General features: G+C 37.9%; 1 protein-coding gene across 2 annotated transcripts in view; it reads left to right on the top strand.

Annotated features, from left to right (window-relative positions):
• LOC146398943 (uncharacterized) overlaps window positions 1-22,712 on the top strand; it is a 64,885-nt gene that overhangs the window by 1,220 nt on the left and 40,953 nt on the right. Inside the window, exons 2-6 of one of the 2 annotated variants that reach the window (XM_084980886.1) lie at window positions 115-259; window positions 2,167-2,345; window positions 8,074-8,255; window positions 12,135-12,270; window positions 17,186-17,306. The gene's annotated coding sequence lies outside the window, so the exon portion shown is untranslated. The remainder of the gene's footprint in view (window positions 1-114; window positions 260-2,166; window positions 2,346-8,073; window positions 8,256-12,134; window positions 12,271-17,185; window positions 17,307-22,712) is intronic. The other variant, XM_084980885.1, reaches the window with a different exon arrangement.

Genomic DNA, 22,712 nt, shown 5'->3' with positions numbered 1-22,712 from the left:
TTCAATGATCAGCAATTCTGATTTATTTCCTTCTAAGGACCTTATAAGCTTGTAAACCAAAAGTCTTATTTTACTACAGATATTTTCGGCATAATATACTTTCCATTTTTTTAGGAGAAAACCTGCAAAGATTTAAAGCATCACCTTCAAGTACAGATAGAATGCGCACATAAGGAACAGAATGAACTGAAAAACTCACTTGAAAAAGAGGAGCTAAGATTTTCTTTTTCTGTAACAAAATATGTTATAGCATAATAAGGTATTTATATTTTCAAAATATTTTCAGTGATAATTAGGTCAAAAGAAGGTTTATTTCATTTGTGTTCTACCCACTACTAAAAAGATTTAACCTAGTTTTTGATAAGAGGCCTAAAATAAAAGTAGTTAATTAAAGATGGAAAATTGAGTAATCTAACTATAGAGTTATAATTAGATAATCTAGATTAAGGAAGACTACTATGGATAAAAAAAAGTCTTGATAGGCTTTCCATAGAAATGAAATTTTAAGGGCAATTTCATGGACACTGATATTAATATATTTGATAATGGTTGTTTAACAATGAAGAGATTTGTTGGAGTTCCTGTCATGGCTCAATGGTTAACAAACCCGACTAGTGTCTATGAGGATGCAGGTTTGATCCCTGGCCTCGCTTCGTGGGTTAAGGATCCAGCGTTGCCATGAGCTGTGGTGTAGGTTGCAGATACAGCTTGGATCTGCTGTTGCTGTAGCTGTGGTGGAGACAGGCATTTACAGCTCCGATTTGACCCCTAGCCTGGGAATCTCCATGTGCCACAAGTGCGGCCCTAAAAAGACAAAAAAAAAAAAAAAAAGATTTTCTGTGGTTAATACTTCTGTTGTTCTCCATCAAAAGAAGCAAGAGTATAATATACATTAAGCGAGTATAATAATATGTTGCTATTTTTTCTGAAGGCATACCTCCAGCAGCCAGAGTCCAGGCATGTAGATTTCTAGAGATCTGATTTGATAAAGTAGTGAAACCTGGTCCTGACACATCTGTAGTGTTGTGTTCTGGTTGTTGCTTGAAAGAAGACACCTGTGTTTTAGATGCCAACATGTAACTGGCAAAATTATGGTGGTTTAGTGTATAAGTTCTGAATCCAGATTGTCCAGATTTATATCCTGGTTGTGCCACTTAATAGCTGTGCTGTCTTGCCTTGTCTTAGGCTGACAACTTGATCTCTCTGTGTTCCAGTTTTCTCAGTAGAAGATAAGGCTAATAAGAGAATGTTCACTATAGAATTATTTTGAGAAATAAATTGGTTAATATATTTCAAAGTGCTTAGAAAACCAGCTTAACAAAATAAATGGTCAAATGTTAGCTATTACTTTGTCATTGGTTATCATAACCAGTGGTACTTGTTAATCATTATTGTTATACTACCTGATTCCTGCTTTGCACAAAATATTTCCCTTTGTGTTGGAGATAAGCTGAAGCACTGAATTTTTTTCAAAAGTTACTCAGAATACGGTCAAATTGCTCAAATTATGTTCATAGTGAAATATGCATAAAACATGAAACATGACCTTAGCTAGAAATGTCGGAGAATGTGTAGTTCTCCTTGGCCACAGAGGAACCTCTCTTAGCTTCTATATGATGTCTAATTTTGAACAGAACTATATCCTAGTAGATTGTAAAAAGAAGGTATTAACAAAATATTCCTCAGATCTCTAAATGACAAATTGTGTGCGGTATAGTTTAGTTTCATCAAATACTAAACATATTTGCCAAAATTATTTTGGTTTTATTGCAGTTAATATGAAGCTATCCTTTCTGATGGTGGCTAACAGGCTCAGGTAGCATTTGCATATCCTTGAAAGGCAGTAGACATTTCAGCAATCTAGAGATGAATGCTGTTTTTCCCTATGTTATGATGTAAAGGAATAGTCCATTTCCAAGCTCTATCCAAATATATAAGTTAAAAAGGAAAGGAGGATTAAACAAATATTGAAGATTAATTCAGCATGCCATCTAATAGTGAATAGTGTCAGTCATGAAAGCTCTGTGAGGACAGGGATTTTTTTTTGTGGTTTACTAGTGGATTGTTTATGGCCATCAGACCCAGTAGTTTCTACTTAGAGTAGTGCTTAGCTTGAAGTAGGGTGAATGGATAAAAGAATGCTAAACAGATTTTATTTTCTTTTAGACTTCTCATCAGTTGAAATTGGAGTGCAATTCAATGCAGGGACAACTAATGCAGGACCAGAATAGTTTAAAGCAAAAGGAAAAAGAAGAACAACGACTTCAGGGTAACAGAAATGAGTTAAAGCAACTGACTGAACAGAAGAAAAAGCAAATTGAAGCACTCCAAGGAGAGATTAAAAGGTAGTGATATTTGTTTTCTTTTTATGGGAAGATAGTGATATTTGTTTTCTTTTTATGGGAAGAAAAATTGTGCATTGAAAATAGTAACATGATAATTAACACAGATGAGGTGCAACAAAGAAAAATTTATACATGCTCAAATTTTTTGAAGTTAAAATACACAACTGTACTTCTATGATTGACTAAGTCTGGATTTCCATTCACTATAATCAAGTTGTTAGATAATTCTTATAACACTAATCATTTGTTTGATAGACAAAAGTTTTTGTAAAATAAGATACAACAACATTGAGAAAAATTTATAAACATTTCTAGTGTATTAGAAAATTTTAAAGGAGTTTAGCAATAAATCATTCTTAAGGGAAATAATCAAGATAAAAAATCACAATGTGAGATATATTTATATCTACTATAACGTATATAATGTAGGTTTCATATGGTTATAATTGTTTGATACTTTTAAGTTAAATCATAATGGTTTTTATTTCCAAACCTATGATAAGTTATTATTAAGCATCTGTTCTTCATTCTTAAATATGTTTTAATATTTGTCCAGACCAAGAGTTGATAAAAGTGAAATGAACTTAGTGTTTGAACAAAATGAGGTTTTCCTCATGGTTGTTCTATATTAATTCATGCAGGGAGAAGGGAGATATAAAATCCTTAATATGTAGAACCAAATACTTCATAGCATTAAGAGCTGGCTTGTCATATTACTAGAGGAAAAAAAATAACCCCACAAATACAATCTTTTATGTTGACCTCTGTTTTACAACCATTATTATGGCTGCTTTACAAAAGAGTAATTTTCTAATGACCCTTTATTCTTTTTTTGTGTGTTATCATATGTAATCAGAAGTCAGGATATAATTATCACAATATGTATTTTGGTTTATGATTTGATATCTTGAGTTCATTTGTTTTTTCAAAATCCATTAGCCTCAAGAGTTCCCATTGTGGCTCAGGGGTTTTAAAGAATCTGACTAGGAACCATGAGGTTTCAAGTTCGATCCCTGGCCTTGCTCAGTGGGTTAAGGATCTGGCAGTTGTGGTGAGCTATGGTGTAGGTTGTAGACGAGGCTCAGATCTGGCATGGCTGTGGCTGTGGCATAGGCTGGCAGTTGCAGCTCCAATTAGACCCCTAGTCTGGGAACCTCAATATGCCTTGGGTGCAGTGCTAGAAAAAGACAAAAACAAACAAACCAAAGAAATCCATTAGTCTCATATTAAAGTATTCCTTAGATCATTTTTATAGCACCTGATTTAATAAGTAAAAAGTCTTAACAACTATTAGCACATTTTCTTTTTTTTAAATTACTAGCTACAACAAGATTTCTTCCAGATTTATGGTTAATGTATATTTCTTCTACTTTGCATGGCTTTACTAGATACCACCTTAAGGATTATGAGATTTAGAGGAAGTGTTGTTATCAGTAGTTGTCTTACATGGGTCTGTTAAAACAAATATACCATAGACTAGGTGGCTTAACACAATAAGCATTGATTTCTCAGAGTTCTGGAGACTGGGAAACTTAGAATAAAAGTACTTGGCATAGCTAGTGTCTGATGAGGGTCCACTCTGGCTTGTAGACAGCTGTATCCTTATATGACTGAGAACAGTTATCTCATTCCTTCTTAGAAGGGCACTAATCCCATTCACAAGGATTCCACCCCCATCATCTAATGATCTCCCAAAGATCCACTTCTACATACCATTACATTGGGGATCTAGGCTTAAACGTGCATTTTGGAGACATTCATTCACAGTAAGTAGTTCACTTATGCTAGTGCATGGATGCCAGAAAAAGGGACACAATTTTTAACCCTGAGGGAGTGCTGGGTGGATATCCAGTCTCTAAATTAGTTTTGGAATTTGGAGTAACTAGAGAATCATTGAGAGGCAAGAATAGTTTGGCTTTATTGAGGAGCAGCATAATATCCTGAAAAGAAGGTAAATTTTAGAGTCAGGCAGATCTGAATTTAAATTTCATGTTATACGTATTAGGTTTATGGTCACAGGGAAGTGATTCATCTTTCTGAATTAATATAATGGGGTCATAGAGTTGTTGTCTACTCTGCCAGTGTCATGTTGCAAACAAAATAGTTGTGGGATAGTATATGGAAGTAGGCAAGCTGTGATCCAAGACTGTCAGTGCGCACGGCAAACCACACAGTGATGGTCTGTGGAAACTTATTAGTGGGCCACAGGGAAATAGGAAAAACAGGGATAAAGTTTAGGGTATAGATGTGTATGTGTACATACACTATATATAAGACACACATGCATATACTTCCTTTTTTTTAATGTGATTGTTTGGGAACCACTGAACAAGGATCCAGCACGGCTGTAAGTTATCGGTTCCTACAGCAACTTTATTTGAAACCTAATGTGGGAATACAGATTGAATAGGATATGGCCCCTATTCTTAAGTAGCTTATAATTTAATGAGGAAGCTGGTATGTAAGGACAAAGAAAATTGTAATAAAAAAGAGAAAAAAATAGAGCTCAGTAGAAGTTTTGGCTGGCTTTTTAGAGGAGCTGGCATTTCAACTGGATCTTTAAAGATGATTATAATTTTGAAAAGTTAAAAAAAGGAAGAAGGAGTTCCCATTGTGGCTAAGTGGTAACGCACCTGACCAGTACCCATGAGAATTCGGGTTTGATCCCTGGCCCTGCTCAGTGGGTTAAGGATCCAGCATTGCCAGAAGCTGTGGCACAGATGCGGCTTGAATCTGGTGTTGCCATGCCTGTGGTGTAGGCTGGCAGCCTCAGCTCCGAATTGTCCCCTAGCCTGGGAACTTCTATATGCCATGGGTTCTGCCCTAAATAAATGAAGAAAGCAGATATTTCAAGGAGGAAGCAATACTAGCAAAGTTTTTGAAACTTAAAAAGATGTCATTATAGGAGGTTCGCTATTGGAATACATGGTAAGTGGAGAAGTGAGGGGAGATAAGGCTACAGAATTGGGTGAAGTAAGATCAGAGTAGATGGATAACTGTTTCTACATTAAATACTTGATATTGGAAGGTTAAAGGTTTTTAAGAAGGGGGAAATGTGATCATACCTGTTTTAGTACAAAAACTGATCACTGTGTGAAGGGTAAATTGCAAATGACGGACCCTCCTGTATTCTCCTTTGGAATGTTGGATTTAATTCCATTAAAATAATTATCAAACTGTTACATTGACCTGTTGTTTTTTTTAACCTACCCACTAATAAATTTGAATTTCCAAAATCAGAGAACTGTGTTTTCTAACAAATAAGCTATCAGTGATTTAAAAAGAATGAATGGATGAATCAATGAATGAGCCTGTCATTTGGAGTTGATAAAATGAAGGTCCAAATATAAGCCCCAGAGGGCAATGATGATCATTGTTAAGACTTTGTAGAGTACTTTGGTGAATAAAGAGAAAGAAATCTGGATTTGTGGGGGGGTGATGTTAAAGTAGTAGTCTACCAAAAAAAAAAATGCAGTATAGTCTTCAACATGAAAAATAATGTCATAATGAAGAATCATTGGAGGGGATATGGGGTATTATCTGATAATGTATGGGTGATCAATGCCCTTCCCCCCCTTAGGCATCCCCTTCCCCACCATCTCCCAGCAATCTGCTTCCTAACTCAGTTGCACCTATCTCTTTTTATTTATTTTTTTTTGGCTGCACCCATGGCACTCAGAAGTTCCTGGGCCAGGCACTGAATCTGAGCTGCAGCTGCAGCCTATGCCACAGCTGTAGCAATGCGAGATTGCTTCACCCACAGCACCACAGTGGGACTCCTCTATCTCCTTTTCTTATTTCCCAAGTTCCATAATCTTTGTCCAGGTTTTGTCTTATATGGACTATTATAAGATCCTCTTAGTGGAGTTTTGGGCTCTATTTGTCCACTTCCCATCTATTTGTCATTCATTCATTCAAGAAATATTACTAGGTATGTATTTTATGCCATGGGCACATTTCTGGGCGTTGGAGATGTGGCTGTGAGCATACAAGTAACCTGTCCTCATGGATTTACACCTTCTTGAGGGGGGAAGAGGCTTCACAAAAGACAGTGATGGATTTAGCCCTGCTAAAAGGCTGGGTGATCAAAGAAGCTTCTCTGAAGAGGTTTGAGCTGGTACATGAAATACACGAGCCATACATACAGTGCTCAGGAGAACAAGTACAGAGATCTTTGGCTACAGCAAGCATGGTAGTTTCTAAAAACAAGTATAGTAGGAGAGAGGAAGAGTCATATGAGCTGAGCTCAGCGAAGCAGACAAAGCATAAACATGCGAACTTGTAGATTATAACAGAATGATATATTTTATTTGAAGGACAATTAGAATCAATTAGGAAATTTTGAGCAGAAAATGATGGGATATGACTGAAGGGAGATAAAGGAGCAAGCAAGGAGGGCACTGAAAAACTATTGCAGAAGTCCAGAAAGTCCATGATGATGGCATGAACTAAAGTGTTACAAGTGAATGATTTGGAAGTGTCTTTTGGAAGTTAAATCATCAGGGCTTGCTGATAGATTGGATGGTGAGAGATGCTGGAAAGAAGAGTCAGGAATAACTCTAGGTTTCTGGCTTGTGAAGGTGGATGGATGGCCATATTTATTGGGGGAAATAGTAGCTTTTTGAGGAGGAGGATTGTTGTCAGGAATCAAGAATTCTGCTTGAGGTAGATATCTATCAGTCAGTCAAGGGAAGATGTCTGGGAAGTCCTTTGATATAATGAGCTCAAAGTTCAGGCAGAGGTTGGAGCTAGAGACTTAAATTCAGAAGTCAACTGTAAATAAAGTACTTAAAGCTATGAGTCTAGTTAGGATATTCTAAAGAGAGACTGTTTATAGAATAAAAGAAGCCTAGGGATGGAACCCTGGGGTCTTGTACTACAGAGCGATCAAAGGCAGTAGTAAGAGATTTTAGGAAGGAAGAATAACCAGTGAGGTAATAGGTTAACCTAAAACACAAGATGTTTTGGAAACCAGGTTCAAGAAATGTTTCTAGCAGGGACCATCATCAGCTATTTTAAGGACTGCTGGAATGTTCAGTAAGATGTGGACAAGAACATGAATATTGGATTGTGGAACAAAAAGGTTGCTGATAAATTCAACAGCAGGTTCATGGAAGTAGTAAGTTTATTTTAAAAGCCAAGTGCTGCTTCTCATACTATACATACATATCTTCTAATTACATCATAATTTGTGCACATCTCTTGAATCTTCTTAAAGACTGAAAACAAGTTTAGAGGAGTTGGACCTTTGCAGGATTTTCATTTCTTTTTCTGCCTTGATGTTAATGAACATGCCCTTAGAAATTTCTTGGGTCATTCTTGAATTTTAGGGAGCAGAAACAATACACTTGAGCTCAGTAATGGCTTTGAAATTCTTTCATGCAGAAAATTCCTCTAGTTCAACCTTAACTTTCAGCATCTTCTAAAGCATGCATAGCACTCTATCTTCCATCAGAAAGTAGTTGTTACTCTCAGTCTCTTGAGACCTTGGTACTTGACACTTACCAGTGAAAATATTTTTTTCTTTACTTAATTCTTTTTTTAATTGGGACTTGTCAGATTTTGTAATTCTTTAATTTTGTATTTCTAAGTAAGATACTCTTTATTACAGTGGAATTTTAAGACATAGCTTTAGTTTGTTCTCGGGAATCTTAGTTATTGGATTTCATTCTGTATTTGTAACTGGATTTTTGTATGCATACTGTTTTAAATAACTTGTATGTTTCAGATAGAACTTGAGAATAAACTACAGCAGCAGTCAACACAAGCAGCACAGGAACTTGCAGCAGAGAAAGAGAAAATATCAGTGTTACAAAATGCCTATGAAAAAAATCAGGAAACTCTAAAGCAGCTTCAGTCTGATTTCTATGGGAAGGAATCTGAACTTCTTGCCACAAGCAAGATCTCAAGGTATCATAAAAACTCACTATGTTATTGATAAATATTAAATGATTGATCTGAACCCAGATGGGCAGGGAATGTTAGTATTTGTGGAATATCATACTTGTTTTCTTTTGAATTATTTTTGGAGAAATATGCTTTTTAAAAAATAAGTTGTGGGAATTCGTGTCGTGGCTCAGTGGTAACAAACCCAACTAGTATCCATGAAGGTGAGGTTTTGATCCCTGGCCTTTCTTAGTGGGTTAAGGTTCCAGTGTTGCCATGAGCTGTGGTGTAGGTCGCAGATGCAGCTTGGGTCCCATGTTGCTGTGGTGTAGGCTGGCAACTGTAGCCCTGATTTGTCCCTTAGCCTGTGAACTTCCATATCCATGGGTGCAGCCCTAAAAAGGCAAGGAAGAAAAGGAAGGAAGAAAGGAAAAGAGAAAAGAAAAAGAATTCTACTGCAGTGCCTTGGGGAGGCATGGGTTTGATCCCTGGCCTGGAGCAGGGGGTTCAAGGACAGCTGCCACTCAGATTCAATCCCTGGCTTGGGACCTTCCATATGCCATGGGTGTGGCCATTTAAAAACAACCACAAAACCCCATACAAATGTATCTTTTAATAGTGAAACAATTTGGAAATATGTTAACTGTCGTATTAGCTTATCAAAGGACTTTGCTGCCTATGTAAAAAAAATAACTTATAAAGGACTGCTGTTAGAAAATCCAAGGAGTTTTCAATGTAAACCACTCGTGAAAATGGAAGCAATTTTATTGTTGCTTCTCAAGAAAGACTGACTTTAATTTTATGGATTTGTTAACTTCCCAAGACTATTGGAATGCATAATGGTTAAAATCGGGAGATTATAACTCAAAGTAAATTTAACCTTAATTATCTAAACATATCTGGATACCTTGTCCTTGGCAATACTATTTGATTAGATAAAGTATCATTAAAATGAATGATATACGAAAAAGGTAAATAATTTTTATGTAGCATTAAGTTATCAGTTCTCTACAGGAGATGGAACATTTCTATTCTCTCAAAGAAGACTTAGCCAGTCCTCTTTTTTGTCGTGGTGAAATATTATGCTTTTTGATCCTTTAATGTGTATGGTTTTTTGTTTGTTTGTTTCTTTGTATAAAGTGCCTTATTGACAAATTTTGTCAAATCACAGAATATTTATAATATACATAAATATACTATGTTTTATTCATAAGCTGTTTTAGGGAAGGCTTTATGAAGGAGGTAGGACTTGACCAGGTCCTGAAGGATCTAAGAATTTGAATACCCAGAGTCCTGAGAGAGATCCGTTCACTCAGGGGCACATTTGAGAAAAGGTGCTGCAGCAGGAACCAGCAAAGCTGGGAGTCAACATAATTGTCTTGCCAGAGTGATGGTTGGTGTCTGGAAGTTTAAAAGGTTGGGTTCAAATTGTGAAGTATCTTAGATGCCTAGCAGGGATGACTGGAGTTTATATTTGGGGGAGAGGAGAAGAGTCATCTAAGCAGAGGAATAAAATGAAAAAAAAATTTGTAGGCAACTTAACCTGGAAGTTGTTTAAAGACAGCTTAGTTTGGACCTGAGGTAAATTAGTGCCATGGAGATTAAAGAGGCTGTCTCCCTTCCTCCTCCATAAACTCCAGCAGTCTAGGTGTGAATTGATTATGACTGGGGTTAAAAAGGTTGGAACAGAAGAGATTAATGGGAGAGAGACAATGAAACAAAAAGGATGAATAACATATAGGTAGAGAGGAGGTGAAGGAATTGTTGGTGACTAATGATCTGACAAAGAAACAGGAGATTGGGTAAAAGAATTTTCATAGGGCCAACAATAGATATTTTATATATATCAAGTTCAAAATCAACAAGTTGTTTTAAGGAAAAAAATACCACCTCGACATTTAGAAAGCATCTTACTTGCTGTATTCTCTAAGTAGCTTTAAATTACTATTTTTTTTCCCTTTAGAACACTATTGAAAGTTGGGGAGGGTTGGTGGAAGAGTTTGGACTTTATCCTAAAAGAAGGAGGATTTGCAAGGATTTGTATTTTATTTAGGCCAATAACTGGCAGCAGGATAAGGATGGATTGTAGGGGAACCTGGGTGAATGTGGGGATGAGACAGAGGAGACTGTGCCATAGTCCAAGTGAAGATGATGGTGGCTTGAGCTGGTAGGAGGAAGGATGGGAAATGCAGATGAATTGGAAGGACTATTTGGTGACAGAGAAGATGATATCTAAAGACTGACTGTAAAAGATCTACAGAAATCACACTTTTTCTTCATATGTATGTTATTTACCCATGAGAATAATAACAAGTCTTAGATCTTTTAAATCAGTATTTTTTCATTAAGCCAACTATTTTTGTCTAAAATGCTATGTCTTGTTCTAATTTTATACCTGAAAGAATGCAAATGTAAATATGGGAAGAAGAGAAAGACAGAGGGCTAAGGCTGCCATGGAGTTTTACAACTGCTGAGAGGCCATGAATAGATCTTTCTTCCAAAGCTTCCTTCTGCCTGTGAGACTGAAGCCCTGCTTGGCTGGTGACAGGCCTAATGTTTGCACAATAACAGAACTGTGACTGGATCTCAGCTCTTCTGATTCATGATTCTTTTACCATCATTTCACTAAATTTTTTTTAATAGAAGTATTGACATTTATTTCCTTCCAAAGTGAGAAGTTATCTGAACTACTTAATAAAAGGAATTCCTAGGAACATTCAAATCAAATTTATAGGTCAGAATAAAGGATGGTTATTGGCCATTCTTTTGCTTCCGTGATTTTTTCAATTTTATGATTTTTATTTTTTCCATTATAGTTGGTTTAGTGTTCTGTCAATTTCTCCCACACAGCATCGTATTTGTTAAATAATCTTGTGTACAAGAGAGAAAAGGAAGAAGTTCAGAACCATGTAACATGACACCCAAGTCAGGGGTGCCATCTGTGGGCATGTGGTGTATCTAGACACCAGTGAAATGCAAGTCCGGCTGGCTTGGTCTATGCCTTTAGCCCCATCTGCTGGATTATTAATGAAATACTAAAGTTTGTGACTGGGTATTCCAAATTGGCCATGCTCTATGTTATTCTTTCTTGTCAAGAAAGTTCATAGACATGGAATTTAACTATAGATTTTGTACCGTGAATGAAGTGAGAATTCTAGGATAGTAAGTTTAAAATTAAATATAAACCTTGTTAGCCTAATACTATTCCTTATATCATTTCATCAGATATCAAGAGTAAGTAACAACTAAAATTTCTAAAATTTTATTTTGAAAAAAGAAAAATTTTTGGACCAAAAAAAGCTACCACAGAATAATGCAGAAATTCCTTTTTGGCTACACTACTATGTGTTTAGGGTATTCCAGGATCAGGTTTGGTATTTGTTCTACTCAGGAATTTGCTTATTCTGGTGGGAGTCAGTGGGTTACAGTAGCCCCAGTAAAACCACTAAATGAGAGAAGGAGTTCTCCAACGTAAAAAGATCCTGAGCAGATGAAAATATCCTGGCCTGCAGCCAGGAAAAGGAATATATAGCAGTGTATTGCTGAATGACACAAATGAATATTTAGAGGCAAAGTCGAAGAGTATGTCTTGGCATCTTCAGAAAATAGTAGCACAGATTTTGAGCTTGATTTTAAAAGATTTAGTCATTAGGTTTTTGTGAGAGTTTACAATGTTATAGGCAGCTATTTAAACCACAGGCATTTTGGAGTTTGTATATTATCTTGCTCAAGGGCATAACATACTATCTTTTTAGAGTGTACTGCTTTCTACTGTGCATATGTTAACTGTTATGTTTCTATAGAAATTTACTAAACAATGACATATAATAATCTGGGAAAATTTTTTTATAAGTCTGTGAAAGAGAAGCTTTCTCTAGCATAGGAGGGCTTGATTTCAAACAGGAATCAAATTGGAAACCAAAATAAACTGATTCGAGAACTGAAGACTGCCAGGACTTCTTTGGAGCAAGATTCAGCCAAGAAAGAAGAGCAGTTGAAGGAGCAGTAGATACCACTACAAGATGTTCAGAAAGAAAAGGTATTTTATTTTCTAACTAAATCTAGAATCTTCAGAGTTACAATGGCCATAGAGATCATCTAGTCAAACCTCTTAACCAGTAAAGGCATCACCTTATATTCAACAGCTAAGATGGGCATCAAGGTTATAAATAAGAGACTCTTGGTGACTGTAATTCTAATCCTAGGAGGTTATTCTTTACAGCTTCCTTGCCATTTCTTATTGCTCTTTTTAGTTATACAAAGGAGTCTGCTTTTTTATATCATAGACCCTTGGTTATTCAAAAAAAGATACTATAGCTCCTCAATTATTTTTCATATAACATGTTATCCTCTGGATATAGAAATCAGATATGAAAGGTCTAGGAATAATTGAGTGTGTTAAGAATTCTTAATATTAATAACCAGCTTTTTTCTAAGAGGAAGTGTGGGTTTATTTTATATAAATGATGCTAAGTTATAAAGTTGAAAGTACTGGTTATATGACCAGTACACATAATTATCAGTTATATTTCTATATAAAAGATAAATGCAGATTCTAAGAAACATTTGATTTTTGGTTTCATAACTGAGATCATGTATTTCCATCAGTGGATAGAATATTCTTAAGTGTACAATTTATGAAGATATTTGTGTGTGTGTGTGTGTGTGTGTGTGTGTGTGTGCTTGTATGTATATCTGTTAATTGTGCAGTTCCTGGAAATTATCTTCAACTAAAAACTAGGGGGATGTTTTTGTGGGGATGGGACCGGTGAAGCTGGAATGAAATTTATGACTTATGCCACAAGTGTAGAAAATTCTGACAGAACTATAGTTTACAGGCCTTTAATTACAAGGGCATGAGATCATGCAGCTCTTGTTTTAGTTTTGGTTCTACTTCTAATAGATTATTGAACTTTTCTAAGCCTTTGTCCCTTTACCTATAAAATGAGGATTAAAAGGAGCTATGTGGTATAGAGATTAGATTAGACATATAGTTCTCCTCTTTAGGTGCCTTATGTAAAGATAGTGAGAGTAATAATATTAATAAGCATAAGAAGGTGTTTTAGCTCAAGTTTGGCCAGACACTATTTACTTTATAGTATTAACTATTTAGTCCTTATAACATTATTATTGTTCATATTGTATAAACAAGGACACAGGAACAAGAGAAGGTAGGTAATTTGCTCAAGTTAACTTAGGTTAAAGGGGCAGAGACAGTCATAAACAGTAGCAGTCATTTTTGTTAATTTTCAGTTAAGTAGTTAAAATTATTTTTTTAATAAGTTATTTTTCTATAGTCACTGAAAAAGAACTAGTAAATGAAAAATCTAAATTGGCAGAGATTGAGGAAATTAAATGTGGACAAGAAAAATAAATTGCTAAATTGAGTGAAGAACCTAAGTCTCACAAGCAAGAAAGCATAAAGATATGTGAAGATAATCATTGTTTTTCCTCTGTATTTTTTAGTGCTTGTTAAAAAAAAGTGTATATATATACACACACACACATTTATTTATTAAGAACATACTTTGTGGGAGTCCCCACCATAGCCCAGTGGGTTAGGAATCAAACTGCAATGGCTCGGGTTGCTGCAGAGGTGTCAGGTTTGATTCCAAGAGCAGTGGGAATTGCCTTGGCTTAGGTCACAACTGCAGCTCAGATTCAATCCCTGGCCTGGGAACTTCCATATGATGTGGGTGCAGCCATAAAAAGAAAAAAAAAACATACTTTATGCCAGGAACCATTGTTTTGTTATTTTTGACAAATATTCTTGCTCTCAGTGCTTTTGTGTTGCAGAATATCTATACATATATTGAAACTGTTACTTCTGTTTTCAGATGACTAAATAATGAGAAGTAACCCTAAAAATTTAGATTTTATTGAGATGCTAATCAAGAAAGCTATCAATTAAAAGAATTATGTGCATTCCCATCATTGCTCAGTGGTTAACAAATCCAACTAGGAACCACGAGTTTGTGGGTTCAATCCCTGGCCTCGATCCGTCATTGCCGTGAGCTGTGGTGTAGGTCACAGATGTGGCTCAGATCCTGTGTTGCTGTGGCTGTGGTGCAGGTGGGTGGCTACAGCTCTGATTAGACCCCTGGCCTGGGAACCTCCATATGCTGCAGGAGTGGCCTTAGAAAAGGCAAAAAGACAAAAAATAAAAGAGTTATAGATAGCAAACTTCAAAATATCTAAGTTTAGAATTAAGATTTTAAGAGATTCTGTTTTTATAATTGTTTTTCTTCCTAAAATACTTAAATCTCTTTTTTTTTTTTGTTTGGGGCAAGGAGTAGCAAATTTGTTAGGACTGAGAAGATTGTGTAGTAGTGCCCCAAAGAACCATTTCACTGAAGGTGGAATTTAGGTGGTATATATACACAATGGAATACTACTCAGCCATAAAAACGAACGACATAATGCCATTGGCAGCAACATGGATGGAACTAGAGAATCTCATCCTGAGTGAAGTGAGCCAGAAAGACAAAGACAAATACCATATGACATCACTTATAACTGGAATCGAATATCCAGCACAAATGAACATCTCCTCAGAAAAGAAAATCATGGACTTGGAGAAGGGACTTGTGGCTGCCTGATGGGAGGGGGACGGAGTGGAAGGGATCGGGAGCTTGGGCTTATCAGACACAACTTAGAACAGATTTACAAGGAGATCCTGCTGAATAGCATTGAGAACTTTGTCTAGATACTCATGTTGCCACAGAAGAAAGGGTGGGGAAAAATGTAATTGTAATGTATACATGTAAGGATAACTTGATCCCCTTGCTGTACAGTGGGAAAAAAAGCAGATGAAAAAGGAAGAAGTTGAACTGAGGAAAGAATTTATGGAGAAGGGAGCTAAACTGGTCAGTAAGTTAATGGTGGGAGGTGTGTTTTTTTAATTTTTTTTAAGGTACAGTTCATTCATAATCATGTGCCAATTGCTGCTGTACAGCAAAGTGACCCAGTCATCCATATATACACATTCCTCTTCCTGTAGTATCATCCATCATGTTCTATCCCAAGATTAGATATAGTTCCCTTTGCTGTACAGTACAATGGGAGGTTTTGTAATTGATTTTGTAAATTAATTCAGTGAGAGAGGATTTTTCTACTTAAAAGTTATAATTCAAGTGCTCAACTGACACTTTACTGTTCAATTTAAGACTGATCTGATTGACTTAAATAGCTGACATGTGATAGGAAATATAATTTTTGGCTTATGTAAGTGAAAGTTCAGTAGAACATAATTAAAAAAAAAAAAAAAACCTTTTAGTGCCAGTAAAACAAACTAACCTCTAACTATGTAGTCTGCGGTAGATGGCATGAACGTTAGTTATATTGAACTCATTTTTTTGGTCACAGTGAATGCTGATAAGGGGAAGTGGAGATTTCAGTTGGGAATTGTGATGACCAATTGTGTGACCAAAAGTCTACTTTCCCCTCCCTAACTTGCGTGTGCCAAATGGGAAGCATCTGGCTTTCCTCTAGTGAATGAGGTCCAAATAGCCCCAGATAACTTGACTGTGGAATGTTTTCATTGAATTGCAATTTCAGGTTCACACAGTGATTTGAAGTATTGTGTTTTTGGCATGTTGATGGAGACCAAGGGATGCATGTGTAATTTAAGACATAAGAAAAGTCGAGCTTTATCTCCAGGGCACCTTGCTATCCCTGATTATGGTTATTCTTCTGCTGTAGTGGAAAAAAGGAAAATCTTAAATTGATTTACTTCAGCTTGATTTTATAAGAAACCTGCTGAACATCATTTCAGCATTGTGGCCTTTAAGCCAGTTCAAAATACACAGATATTTGTGGAATCCATTCTACTAGTGTCTTCTTTCCCAAAGAAGTAGTAGTAGTTATGCAGCTGGTATTTTAAATTCGACAAATTTATTTTTTTTACTTTATTTTTGTAATAGATTTTTTTTACTCACCGTTTTTCCTATTCTCAGCATTCTGAAAGAAAAGAAAAAGAAGTAGCAGTGCAGAAGCATGAGGAAAACTAGGCTAAACATACCATGCAGATAGCTGCATTAAATGAAAACCTGGGCACTGTAAAGAAGGAGTGGCAGTCCAGTCAGCAGTGAGTCAGTGAGCTCAAGAAGCAGATGGGGGAGTTCCCGTCGTGGCACAGTGGTTAACGAATCCGACTAGGAACCATGAGGTCGCGGGTTCGATCCCTGCCCTTGCTCAGTGGGTTAAAGATCCGGCGTTGCCGTGAGCTGTGGTGTAGGTTGCAGACGCGGCTCGGATCCCGCGTTGCTGTGGCTCTGGCGTAGGCCGGTGGCTACAGCTCCGATTCGACCCCTAGCCTGGGAATCTCCATATGCCGCGAGAGCGGCCCAAGAAATAGCAACAACAACAAAAGACAAAAAGACAAAAAGACAAAAAAAAAAAAAGCAGATGGGGGAGTTCCCATCGTGGCTCAGTGGTTAACGAATCTGACTAGGAACCATGAGGTTGTGGGTTCGATCCCTGGCCTTGCTCAGTGGGTTAAGCATCCGGCGTTGCCATGAGCTGTGGTGTAGGCTGCAAATGCGGCTGGGATCCCCTGTTGCTGTGGCTTTGGCCCTCCATATGCTGTGAGGTGTGGCTCTAGAAAAGAAAAAAAAAAAAAAGCAGATGGATGACTTACAGGGAAAAATCATGGTATTGGAAGCAACAGTTCAGAATAATCATGATGAAAGAAGGGCACTACCAGAAAGGTGACTGATGTCTAATAAAAATAATTTATTTCCATTCTAAGTGATAAAGACTTACATATTGCACATTGAAAAAAACTGAAGTCTTGAGAAAAGTGCTCCAACAGGTATTTAAGTAGCCATTTAGAAACTACTCATTACAACAGATGGTTGAAATTCATGTATTATGCTTCAGACTGCTAAAGTAGTTCATTATCTGTGTTGGGGGGTCTTTAATTATTTTTTTAATGTTTTTGTGATTTGTTCTAGGTGTCTTAAAGGAGAAGGTAAAATAGAAAAGCTTCAAACCAAAGTACTAGAGTTGCAAAGAAAGCTGGATAATAAAACTGCAGCAGTGCAGGAGCTGGGCAAAGAGAATCAGTCCCTTCAGGTAAGTCGCCTGGTGATGTGCAGCAGTTTTTTAGTCTAGAATTTACCTCTTAGTAAAAAGCATATTTTGAACATTAAAAAAATCTCATATATACATACTTTTAAATGGCTGCTGTCTGTGTAATAATATTGTAGGTGTTATGGGTAATTAAATACAAGATTTAAAGACTTCAGGGATTCCAAGGAGTATAGAGACATGTCATTCATGAATTGTCAGTATTAGGAGAAGTCAAGAACACAAAGGCATGAATGAGTTGCTGTGTGTTAAAGAAGTGATCTGAATATATATGCTTGGAGTCTCAAGGAAGGATTGCTCCCTAGGGTTAGAATAAATGGGAAATTACCAAAGGTTAGAAATTTCCAGTGCTTTTGAGAGATAAAATTTGCTTTGCTTTATTGTCATTCAGACTTAAGATTGTAGCACTTTTTGATAATGGAAGATGACCAAATTATTTCTGATTTTCAAAATGTTATCAATTTTAAAACTTGGGCACCAATCATTCTTAAAAGTGTGGAATATTATAATGTGCTGAAACTTTTTAAAATAGATCAGACCTACACAAACACTGAACAGAAAGTGGGCTAACAACAATGAAGTACAGAGCTGCAGCACCTGTGGGAAAGGCTTTTCAGTCACAGTGAGATGGGATTTTATTCCACAGTTGACTGTTTTAACCATCAGAATTGTCCTGCATTTGATAGACTTTAAAAGTTTTGCCATTTATTAACTTTAACTTATAACTACGTAGAACAATTAAATTTATGCAGTCTAGTTTCTGATTAGCATATATTTTAACTTTAAATTCATTTGTTGCCTTCCTACTGATTCACTTTCTAGAATAATCATTTTCTGAACCACAGCATCATTATTAAACTCATACATTTTATCATCATTGAGTTATTTTAAAGGAAGAAAAAGCAGAGATTAAAAAAATCATTTTAAATAATACCATCATGTGATGTTTCAAATTTATATTCTGATTGTAGAAATGATGCCTGAAATATTTGGCAAGTAGAAATAGTTTTTCCCCTGATAGGACTGTTTTATTAACACTTTAAAAATGCCTCGCATGGTTTTTTGAAAATTCTAAGATCAATCTCATATTGAAATTTTTAGTGTAGTATATAACTAGTAAGCATTCAAATTAATCAAAGGATTAAATCAGCATTGAGATTTGTTATTAAATAAACCTTGAAATAGTATACTTTCAAAGTGCAGTTGGCCTATTCTTGTAGTCTCATAATTTTGGTATAGTTGTTATGCTTGAAAATGTTTATTTTTTTTTGTTGTTGTTTACAGCATCACTGCAGACAGTGTGGAAATATCTTCTGTGCTGAGTGTTCAGCCAAAAATGCCTTAACTCCTTCTTCTAAGAAGCCTGTTTGTATCTTTGATGCATGTTTCAGTGACTTCCAAGGATAATGGGTTGTCACAACTTCAGAGTAATAATACACTAACATTCAATTTTTAATAAATGCACTTCATAGAGGTCTTGGACTACTACTATTTGATTTGGACAGTGGTTGCAATACTAAACCAAATTAGAATTCATATCTTTTGGAATGTTATCAAGTAAAACTCTTCTATTTTTGTGAGACGTGGGCTCATCTTTCATTACATTTTTCTGTTTCACCCTGGAACAGCTTACACGCCAAGTTTAGAATTAGCCAATGAAATATAAATAAACTTTGGATGGAAAATAGGAATGTATTTTTTAATTATAATTTCATTGTTCACAAATGACACAACTACATTTCCATAGCTTACTTCTCCCAAATTTACAGAAAGGTACGTGAGTACTGTTACCATATAATATGTGCCGCACAATGACACATATTTTCTTTGTGAAGTTTGGCATAGAACTATAAAGCTTTCTTTTTTCTTATATAATCTGTATGCTGCCTTATTTGAGTGACTGCTCTCTGATTGCGTTTTCCTCAGTCCTAGTTCTTCCTCCTCTTCTTTTTTTTTTCTCTTCTTTTTTCTTCCCATTCCTTCCTTTCTTTTTGGTTTAGAGAAGCTCTTTCAAAATTTCCTTTAACCTGGGTTTTGTGTTGCTGTATTCTTTAAGTTTTCGTTTGTTGGGAAAAATTTTTATTTCCCCTTCTATTTTAAATGATATTCTTGCTGGATAGAGTATTCTAGATTGCATATTTTTTCCTTTTAGCACTTTAAATATCTCTTGCCATTCCCTCCTGGCCTGTAGTGTTTCTGTAGAGATATCAGCTGATATTCTTATGGGGTTTCCCTTGTGGGTAACATTCTGTTTTTCTCTTGCTGCCTTTAGGATCCTCTCTTTATCACTAACTTTTGCCATTTTTATTATGATGTGTGTTGGTGTGGGTCTGTTTGGGTTCAGTTTGTTTGGGGCCCTCTGTGCTTCTTGTATCTTGAACCCAGTATCCTTTAGATTTGGGAAGTTTCCATCGATAATTTCTTCAAATATATTTTCCATCCCCTTATCTTTTTCTACTCCTTCTGGAATTCCTATTATGCGTAGATTGGCCAGCTTTCTATTATCCCATAGGTCTCTTATATTGCTTTCCAGTTTTTTGATTCGGTTTTCTGTCTGTTGACCGGATTGAGTGATTTCCATTATTCTATCTTCCATATCACTGATTTGTTCTTCTGCATTATTCATTCTGGTTTTTACTGCCCCTAGTTCAGTTTGCATCTCTGCAAATGAATGTTCTAGTTTCTCTTGGCTCCTCCTTATATTTTCTAGTTCCTTTCTGAGGGTATCTGCATTACTGTTCATATCTTCTCTTAATTCCTTCAGTATTTTCTCTATTTCTCTTTTGAACTCCAGGTCTGTCAGACTGCAGAGATCTGTTTCATTGTTGACTGTTTGAGGTGAGTTCTCCTGTTGGTTTGACTGGGGGTGGTTTCTCAGCTTCTTCATCTTGCTTGTTTTTTTCTTTTTCCTGGTGGAGTTGTACCCTCAGTGGCCGGGCAGTGTTTGCCTTGTCACTGCCGTGGAATATTTTCTGAGGGCTGGTGATGGTATGCAGCTGATCCTCTAGAGCTTGGCACCCCCTGGGGCCTTGGGCGGGTAGCAGGGCCGCTGGAAATCCAAGAGGCTCCTCCCCAGGGCAGCCCGACTCAGAAAAACCATCTGAGAATTAGGCAGACTTATTCACGGCCTGGCTAGGCTTGTTCTAGCTTTTCTGGGCTGCAGGCCTTTTCTCGGGGGCTGGTGGTGATTGGTGCTGCTCTGCGGAAGTGTAGCCCCTCCAAAGGGCAAGCAGGCCTGTGCAGGGACAGCCCCTGTGGTGGTAGGCTTCAGGCAATTGTTGAGGCCAGCCCTCCTGGATGGCAGGTAGCCCCAGGTCCAGCGAGAGCATAGGGGGTGGTGGGGGTGGGGGGGAAGCACTGGGAAGCGCAGCTTTCTGCTAGCTAGTGGGCCTGTAAGCTTGCTGTGGTGTGGGGGGTATTCTATGGGGACCCACCCCTTCTTTTCTCCCCTCCCCAGCACGGGCGCAGACCAGGCTCTTCTCCCAGGTTCCCTCTGATGCAGCTTTCCACTTCCCCGCCCCTAGAGTATTGCTCCCTCCCTCTGCCACAGTTTTGTTTTCTAGTCTCCCAGGCAGTCTCTGCCCGGTCAAAAAGTTTCTAGACTTCCAAGCAGTTTCCGCTCCGCCCTGCCCCCCCAGCCCTGGGACTAACCTCTGGAGCCGAGGTCTTGGTGCCCAGCCCCCACCCAGGCGTCTCAATTTTTGGTGACTGTGCCCATAGTTCAGATGGTCCGTTCGGTTCTTGATCGGCTTTTCCGTACTCTGACTTACTGCTATTCTCTTCTCTGCATCTGGAGATTTCTCTGGTTTGTTTGATCTTCCCCCCGTGGAGGTGACTTTCCAGCGTGCGGGATCCCTTTCTCCTCCTCAGTTCCCTTTCGGGAGCGCCCATCCCGCTCGGATTCACCTTCTCTCACTCTCCTCTTTTCTCCCGATCTGCCCAGTAATGTCACGAACTTCTTGCCGTTACTGGAGTTTAGGTTCCTCTGCCAGCGATTGGTTGCTGTTCTGTGCAAGTCATTTATTCTGTAGATGTGCTTTTTTTGTTGTGTTTGTGGGAAAGGGTGAGCGTGTCCCCCTACTCCTCTGCCATCTTGTCCTCTCTCCCCCATAATTTCTACTAATCTGTCCTCCACCTCGTTTATTCATTCTTCTGCCTCCTGTATCCTGCTGTTAGCTGCTCCTCGTGAATTTTTTATTTCAGTTGTTGTATTTTGCATCTCTTCTTGTTTGAGTTTTATATCTTGTATCTCTTTGCTCAGTGTTTCCTGTTAACTACCCATCTTTGCCTCCAGTTTATTTCCAATGTCTTGCATCATCTTCAGCATCAACAGTCTAAAGTTTTTTCCTGGAGGCTGAGACTCTCCTCATCACTTAGCTGATATTCTGGGGGTTTTCCTTTCTCCCTCATCAGAGTTATAGTTCTCTGTCTTTTCATTTTTATAGGTTTTTGGTGCAGTGACCTTTTGACAGGGAATAGAATTGTAGCCTCTGTTCCTTCTGGTGTCTGCCCCCCTTGTGGCTGAGGTTGGTATGGAGCCTTGCTGTAGGCTTCCTGATGGGAAGGGCTGATGCCTGCCCACCGGTTCGTGGGGCTGATTCTGATTCTCCTCCCTCTAGTGGGTGGGGCTTTGTCTCTGGATGGGATTAGAGGTGTCTGTGTGCCTGAGGGTTCTTTAGGCAGCTTGTTTACTGAGGGATGGGGCTGTGATCCTACCTGGATTGCTGTTTGCCCTGGGGCTTCTCAGCACTGACTGGTGGGGCCAGATTTTGCCAAAATGGCCACCCTCCAGAGAAAGGCATGCTGCTGAATATTCCTGAGAGCTTTGTTCCCAATGTCCCTCCCTCGCAACAAGCCACATTCACCCCTGTTTTCCCAGGATGTTCTCCAAGAACTGCATTCAGTTTTGACCAGATTCCTATGGAGACTTTGCTTTGCCCTGGGACTCGGTGCACGTGAAAGTCTGTGTGCGCCTTTTAAGAGTGGGGTCTCCTTTTCCCCCAGTCCCGTGGAGTTCCTGCACACATGCCCCACTGGCCTTCAATGCCAGATGCTCTGGGGCTCTTTCTCCCAGTGCCAGATCCCTGCATGTGAGGATTTGATGTGGGGCTCAGAACTCTCACTCCTGTAGGTCTCTGTGAACCAGTTAGTTTCCAGTCTGGGGGGCTTCCCACCTGGGAGGTATGGGGTTGTTTGTATCACAAAATCATCCCTCCTACCTCTTGATGTGGCCTCCTCTTTCTCTTCCGGAGTAGGATGTCTTTTTGAAGGTTTCTGCTCCATTTGGGTGAAGATTGCTCAGCCTTTAGTCGTGACTTTTGTTGTTTTTAGGAGAGAAGTTGAGCTCCAGTCCTCTTCCGCCATCTTAATCCCATCTCCTACATCCAACTT

Source organism: Sus scrofa, chromosome 10 (assembly GCF_054392235.1).
Source record: "Sus scrofa isolate SSC_HxYL_T2T_F1_AM1 chromosome 10, Sscrofa_HxYL_maternal_Yorkshire_Landrace_v2.0, whole genome shotgun sequence".
Classification (NCBI taxonomy): Eukaryota; Metazoa; Chordata; class Mammalia; order Artiodactyla; family Suidae; genus Sus; species Sus scrofa.
The sequence above is the reverse complement of the archived record's forward strand: the minus strand, read 5'-3'. Positions and strand labels throughout refer to the sequence as shown.